At 38.7% G+C, this 7,533-nt stretch overlaps 1 protein-coding gene across 3 annotated transcripts in view; it reads right to left on the bottom strand.

The window, feature by feature from the left end:
* The window catches only part of TXNL4A (thioredoxin like 4A), a 318,072-nt gene extending 317,111 nt beyond the window's left edge, over positions 1-961 (bottom strand). The window contains exon 1 of one of the 3 annotated variants that reach the window (XM_044067018.1): positions 789-961. The gene's annotated coding sequence lies outside the window, so the exon portion shown is untranslated. Of the gene's footprint in view, positions 1-352; positions 659-728 lie in introns of those variants that run through there. The other 2 variants (XM_044067017.1, XM_044067019.1) reach the window with 2 other exon arrangements.
* Between the last annotated feature and the right edge of the window lie 6,572 nt (positions 962-7,533).

Below are 7,533 nucleotides of genomic sequence, written 5' to 3'. Positions count from 1 at the left end.
ACTGATGCAGGTTTCACTAAATATTTTCCATACTTATGCCTTTAAGGTCGCATGTACTGAAGTGAGTGTCTCCTAGAGATCTTATGTTTGCACTTTGAGACACCCAGTCAAAATTAATGCTAGAAATTCAAAACACGAGTCACAAAAAATGATGCCCAGCATAATACAAAACAAGAACATTACCTAAAAGTTGACAGCACAATAGAAAACCTAAAATGAAGATGATACACTAACCAAACGTGATTCCGGGCCACTGTAAACAATGATTAAACGATTAACTATCAAAACTATCTCTGCCACTTAAGCACACCCCTACCACATAACACAAGACAACAAGAAAGACGCTACAAACCTTCTCAAACAGAAAACGCCCACGACAATCGTCCAGAAAGGACCGCCTATGCTTTCTACACAGGCAAGCGTGTTCGGCACCCCGGCAAGACCATGACTAGAGCTCCCTGCCTCTATTTCGGCCTTCTACCGAGGTTCCCCCACATCGTGGCGCGCTTCTCTTTTTTTTTTCCTCTTTAAAACACCGGTTTGTTTAAATCAAGAGATGGCATTGATTAACAAACTACGAGACTGCAGAATTAATTCACAAGAATTTAAAACTCTCAAAGACGGCATGCATAACTATACACAACCTACCTACTGAACAAAAAAAAAAAAAGAAAATTCAGCAAACTTTATACTAATACAGATTCAGAAAGTAGTCTTCATAAATCTACCTTAGAAAAAAGTCGCGACGGATCCACTCCAAAAGCAATGCTCTTGGTTAACCTACCCACCTCCAGTGACTATCTATACTTTCTCCTGTCATTTCAACAGTTATGTCTTTTTATCCACCTCTCACTTCGGGAGAAGGTACTAGAACATCCTAGCGCTTGTATGTGCGTGCATGGCAAACGACTAGTTTACTGTATTTCAAGAGTGTTTAAAATAATTTTCTTATAAACACCGTGGTCATTATTTGCTACGCATTTTCAACGCTAAGTGAGGAGTAATACTAGTGCTTTTTAAATATTATTTTATCCTATCCGGTGTAAACATATTTTGCCACCATATGTTTCCTGTAGTTTAGTATAGATGTTAATTGTATAGTATACAATATAATATTATAAATGGACACGAACGTCGGATTCCAATAATCCCAATAAAAAGGAGAACAAGGTCCTGATAATTAAAGAAAGCAAGTGCTAAGTAAGTTAGTAGTACTAGTACTTTTTAAATATTTTATCCTATCCAATGTAAATATATCTTGCCACCATATGTTTCCTGTAGTTTAGTATAGATGCTCATTGTACAGTATACATTATAATAATATAAACGGACACGGACGTCGGGTTCCAATAATTCAAATGAAAAGGGGGAGAACAAGGTCCCATAAAGAAAGCAAGTGCTAAGCTTTCATATATGATAACCACCCGGGGGCAAAAACATAAAAACAATGGAGGGTGTTGGGAGTCGCTACTGCAGGAGTGATTTATTCCAACATTCTGTTAAGGTAAGTTTACTTGCACAACTGTACTACATCCATTCATTAAATTACTGCTGCAAGAGCTTTGTAAAAGTACATACAGAGGAAAGTAGTTGCCTCTAGAATGCTTCTAGAGTCCATCCCTTTCCAAAACACCATAAAACAATCCAAGGACGTTGTAAAATGAGCTTTGACCCTGCCTGGAGTGTCTGCTTATGGTGGGAATAACAAAAGAAAATGGCAACAGATTCCCATCTGGAAATGTGTCTGCTTTGACACAGGTTGCCCTTTTTCATTTCCTGGCCGTGGTGTTGTAGCAGTTAGCATTGTCGCCTCAGAGCAAGAGGTTCAATTCTCGGCTGGCGTGCCCTCTGTGTGGAGTCTGTACGTCCTCCTTGCTGCCACATGGGTTTCCTCTGGGTGTTCTGGTTTCCTCCCACATTCCAAAAACATGTAGTATGTGGACTGGACTCGCTAAATTGGCCATAGGTGAGGGTGTTTGTGCGAGTGAGTGGTATCAATGGACTACTGCAGCAGGGCTAGCCACCCAGCAGTGTAAACATTTGACTCTAGATGATTGTTACTGCTGAAGTGACACCCCGCTCCCATGTGCAAAATGGGAAAAAGGGGTTGAGGATGTATAGGAAACGAACAGCTGTTCCACTTTCCTGAAAAGTTATGTTCAGTCAAGGTAGTACCCGAACTGCTTGTGCCCATCTAGAATATGAAGACTCTTTTCTCCCTGGTTTTTAGGTTTAGGAAAAAAGACCGGGAGATTAATGGCATGGCTTAATGAAAGCTATGAAAACACTTTGGGCGTAACTGAGGGATTTGTTCTCAAGGAAACTATATCTTTATGAAATACCAAATAAGGATGACCCACCATTAGTACTTGCAGCTCATATACTCTTGTCAAAGCAATCAGAAATGCTGTTTTCTAACTAATCAACCATAAATCAGCATAATTAAAAGGAGGTAAAGTTAACTTTTACAAGACAAAGTTATGATCCCTGATACGTTTTCCAGGTGGGCACATATGTAAAACTCATTTCAAGAATAACTTCAGCAGAGACAGAAGAAAGCAGAGGCTCCATCGATAGACATGCTGAAATGGCTGAGATATGAACCTTGACACAGTAATATGAAAGTCCAGAAGATAATGGCTCACTCAAATATTGAAAAACTATAGGTACAGAAACCCTGAACAAGCTCTGATTCTTTGTGCAACACCAACTAGCAAATCTTTTCCATTTACCGATATAAGATTTCTTAATAGCAGGTTTTTTCACTTCCTCTAACACCTGCTGTACATTCTCAGAAAAAAGCATATACCTAAACGGTATCAAAACTGAATCATACAGACAGTTAGTAGCAGTTGATTGTGGTTGGAATGTATAAAACACCATTTGTCTTGTGTGAGTAGATCCATTGTGAGCAGAAGCGTGCAGTAGTTGTCCTTGGCCATTTCCATTACAAGGGAATAACCACAGTTGCCTGGGCCAAAAAGAGAGTCGTAACAATGATTTTTGGAGAGTCCTTCTGACTCTTCAGAATGACCCTGTATATCAGTGGAAAGGGTGGAAAAGCATACAGAAACACCCCTTGCCAAGAAGAATGAAAAGGCATCTATTTTCCAGGTCTGTTTGCCAGGAATCCCAGACCAGAAGTTTTTGTAGAATCTGTTTTGAAAGGAGGTAAGCAGACATTCTTGGAGAGTTCTCCGTAACCGGATCAATTCCCAGAACCCCCCCCCCAATACAATTTTCATTCATGTGCATCTGTCCTGACCCTGCTCAGCTTGTCTGCCACAGTATTTTGCTCTGATGGAATGCAAGAAATGTGTTAAATTGTGCTAAATTGCTACACCCCAAGCTACCATAGCAAGCCTGCAGAGAAGATAGGGTCTGGTACCCCCTGCTTGTTTATTTACCACATCACTGTGGTGTTGACTGTGATATTTGAAATGGTCTTGGAGACCACAGATGATGCAAAGAATTGAGAGCATGAATACCAGCTAACATCTCTTTTACATTGATTTGCTTTGTTTTGTCCTGTTTGCTCCATAGACCCTGTACTTTTACCCCCATGGACACTGCTCTCCATGCAAAATATGATGCATTTCTTGGTACTGATTGAGCAGGGGAAGTCCGGGAAAAAGAAAGATCTGGATTCAAGGCTATCTGGCCTCTTCACCAAAGCAGATCTCTATGTAAAACCCAACACTGAAATATAAAACATCAGTGGAGAATATTTTGGGACCATACTACTTTCAGAAACAACTGAATTTTTCTCATGTGTAGTCCGGCAAAAGGAATCTTGAGCATCATGGATGCCATAACCCAATAATATCCTGAGTTATTCTCTTGCAGAAGTCTGGTACCAAATAGAGAAACCTAAGAACAAGTTCAAGTACAAATCTACTTTTTTGCCACCCTCTCCATACCCTGCAGTGACTCGAACTACCCAGTTACCTAAGCTTTCTTAAACTTACCACTACCCACAAACTCATCTTCAAACCTTCCTATTACCCCTCTCTTGCTGCCAACCCTAACCCCCTACATTCTTAACCACTCACTCAGATCAGAAAACCAAAACCTCCTACAAATCTACAAACCCTCACAACCCCTTGGCCACCTCCTGCTATCTTGCTCCATATCTAAACTATGGAACTCTCTCTACCTCCCTCCCTGCACAATACCCCTAACCACACCATCTTCAAATCTGTCCTATTCTCACATCTTGCTTCAAAATGGACATGCCCATACAACTGTCCTACATAAATCTCTCCCCTAACTATTCTAACTCCCACCCCCCACCACACCCAATTCTCATACCACTTCATTGCCTACTACTACTTTCCACTACCTACAATGGACAGTCTCCTACTGCACTGTGGCTATTTGTTAGAGCCCCTTTAATATCTAAAACTGTGATTTTATTACATATAACATATACTATAACTGTGTACTTACAAAACCTTTCCACCACTGTTCTATTATCTGTGTTTCCTTGCATGTATATAAGTATTATGCCTCATATGTATTGCACACTGTATTCTCAGCTTGATGTAACTAATCACACTGCTTTGCATATATTTGTAATTTACTTGTTTGTTATTTGTCATTGGAGCTTTTCTCCCCGGGTCAACTGAAAACGGGCTCTTCTTGGCCCAATGGACTTCCCCGGTCATCAAACTGAAATAAATAAATAAGAAATGCCTTTTGTATCCAGAAGATAGCCTAGGGAATACTATTCTGTGGGACGGAATTGAGGAGGATTTTTGAATGCTGACCTGTAATCCTGGATTGATGAGGGATTTCTGACACTTTTTGATAAAGAGTCTGCAGAGATAAGAAAGTCCTCTAAAAAAGAAAATATGTAACTACATTGCAGTCTACGGTGGGTTATTACTGGAGCCAGGCACTTTGTAAATACTCTTTGAGCAGTAGATAGCCCAAAAAGTAATGCAGAAAACTGATAGTATGATCCAGCCACAGAAAACCTTATAAAAGTTCTGAAATGTGTGACAATAGGGATGTGATGATAAGCTCTGACTATTTCCTTTACCTGTTTAACTTCCCACTATGTACCCATTTTACCTCCGTCTCCAAATACATTTGTTATGTAATTTATTGTAAAGAGGAAATTACATGTAAGACATGAAATGTTTGTATGCAGAATGTAGGACTGAAGAGACTATCGTGTTTAATGTTATAAAATCAAGCACTTCTGAAGAAAATTATACTTGAATCTGGAGAATCCTTGCTTGTAAATTGTGACAGAAGAAAATATCCTATGCAGGTACAAGCAGTGTTTGAATGAAAATTATATAAACAAGATAGCTGTTATAGTTTTATTTCCATTTATGGAGGGCGAGTGTGATATGTCAAAATACTTTATAATAAGAACTAGCAAGATGATAGTAGAACTAAGGATATAATGAAACAGTTGCACATGTGCAATATGGTATTTTAAATAAATGATAAGGGATTTCAGGTGTGAATTTGGTTAAACCTGAGATATGATGATGATATACTGGCATTACAATGAAATACCTCTTCTCTTATGTAGGGTTGGAGAGAAGACGTTTGTTGTGAGATTGTAGATTGCAGTTTGAAATATTTGTATCATAAAGAAAAACAATATTCTCTTTGAGCATTAATGATAACATTGTGTTGAAATAAATTATGATAATCTGTTGTGAGGTTGTAGATTGCAGTTTGAAATATTTGTATCATAAAGAAAAACAATATTATCTTTGAACATTAATGATAACATTGTATTGAAATAAATTATGTTAGGCATGTTTTCAACAAAGGCAGTCAAGATCATTCTCTGCTCAGAACATAGAGGAGGAAAACCCCAAGATGGCAGAGGCCATTGAAATAAGATAATTTCATTCAGAAATTAACACAAACCTGCAGCTAGAAAATGCTTTCTCACTTGCAGTGGGAGAAGGTATAATTGTGGTACATCAGTTGTCAGAAGGTGGACTGGATTATACTGTGTTACTGGCACTGATCAGTGTGTGTGTGTGTGTGTGTGTGTGTGTGTGTGTGTGTGTGTGTGTGTGTGTGTGTGGGGGCAGGTGAGGAGAGAGAGGATTTGCATGAAGTGCATAACTGGCTAAATGCTTACCAGAGTTTGGATGTAGATTTATCTTAAGCGCCAGTGTTAGGAGATGAAGGAATAGCCACCTCTAATTTGGATTGTAAAGAAAGCAACAGTCGGTTATTGTAAATAGAGACTATACACAAGTCAGGCAGAATGCAGTATGAAAAGTCAGTGGTTAGACTCATATGCAGCTATCATATTTGGGATATTATTACTGAACCACTGGCTCTCAGAGATCAGGCCAATTGGGAAATTATATATTTATGCACCAAGAGATTCTGTGGAATAAATTTTGAAACATATATGATATCAGGAAAAATATGGTTGTGTTTGAAAAAAGAAATATTGTTCCTATTAATACGTATTTGTTTTTTTTAAACTTTTACCGAAAGATTTTACTCTTCTAACATATTCTGGAAGAATCACACCAAGTTCTTGTAAGCAAGTAAAACAGCTTTATTTTACATGCATGGAGATCTGCTACATGATAGTAATATGCCAGCAGTCTGGCTACTTGTACTTTGAGTTCTGCTTATATAGACCCTCCTGCACGTACATACACGTAGCACACAGAACATAAATTAGAAGTGATAGTTTGATTACTTGTTTTACCAGCCAGTACCACAGTTATTCTTGCACCATTAACTTTATCAGCAGTTTAAGATTAACTCCTGCATTCCTCAGTGATCAACATTTTCCAGAACATTTCAGTTTGCACGCAGTGAACATTTTCTGCTTAACCCTTTAAATACAGAATACAAAACATGTTGACTTCAGTATTTTTCCACATTTCCCCCCTTACAACATTTTGTATACTGTTTATTTTACACAATCCCAGATACGTTGTATACCTTCTCATAATCAGAGAAATATGCTTTTGTAGCATTGGCAGAGATAACCTTCGATATTATCATTTTGATACATGGTATGCAACAGCAGCCAAGCAGCAAAAATATGATTGCACCAACACATACAGCAATTAAAATGTTCATCAACACAGAACCCCAGTTTCCAAACAGGTTTTGGAAAAAGTCAGTCAAGGGGTTTGAACCAGGTTTAGTCAGTTCAGAAACTTGTTGAATTATTTTTCCTTCGCCGCTAGGGTGAAATCGAGCCATACGGTTCTGCGACACTACTGTTCTCACCGCGCTCATCTGCCCATCACCAATTCTAGCACTGAAAATGTCACATTACTCAGAGTCTCTAACAGTTTTGACAGTTTTCAGTTCTCAGATGGATTTTACTGTCCCATACGCTGGCAAAATACCAGCCCAAGCAATTACATCATCGCCTAGGTCCATATGTGAGAGTCCTTTGCTGCTGACGTGTGCCAAGTCATGGTGATAAATCCATGACGCATCAATGTTACCTACGGGATTAATAGGTTTATTAAGAGAACGTGCATTTCGTATTTTATCTTGAGGTAATACATTTGCGTATCT

The sequence above is a fragment of the Protopterus annectens genome, chromosome 3.part1 (assembly GCF_019279795.1).
Source record: "Protopterus annectens isolate FY-2018-M chromosome 3.part1, PAN1.0, whole genome shotgun sequence".
Lineage (NCBI taxonomy): Eukaryota > Metazoa > Chordata > Ceratodontiformes > Protopteridae > Protopterus > Protopterus annectens.
The sequence above is the reverse complement of the archived record's forward strand: the minus strand, read 5'-3'. Positions and strand labels throughout refer to the sequence as shown.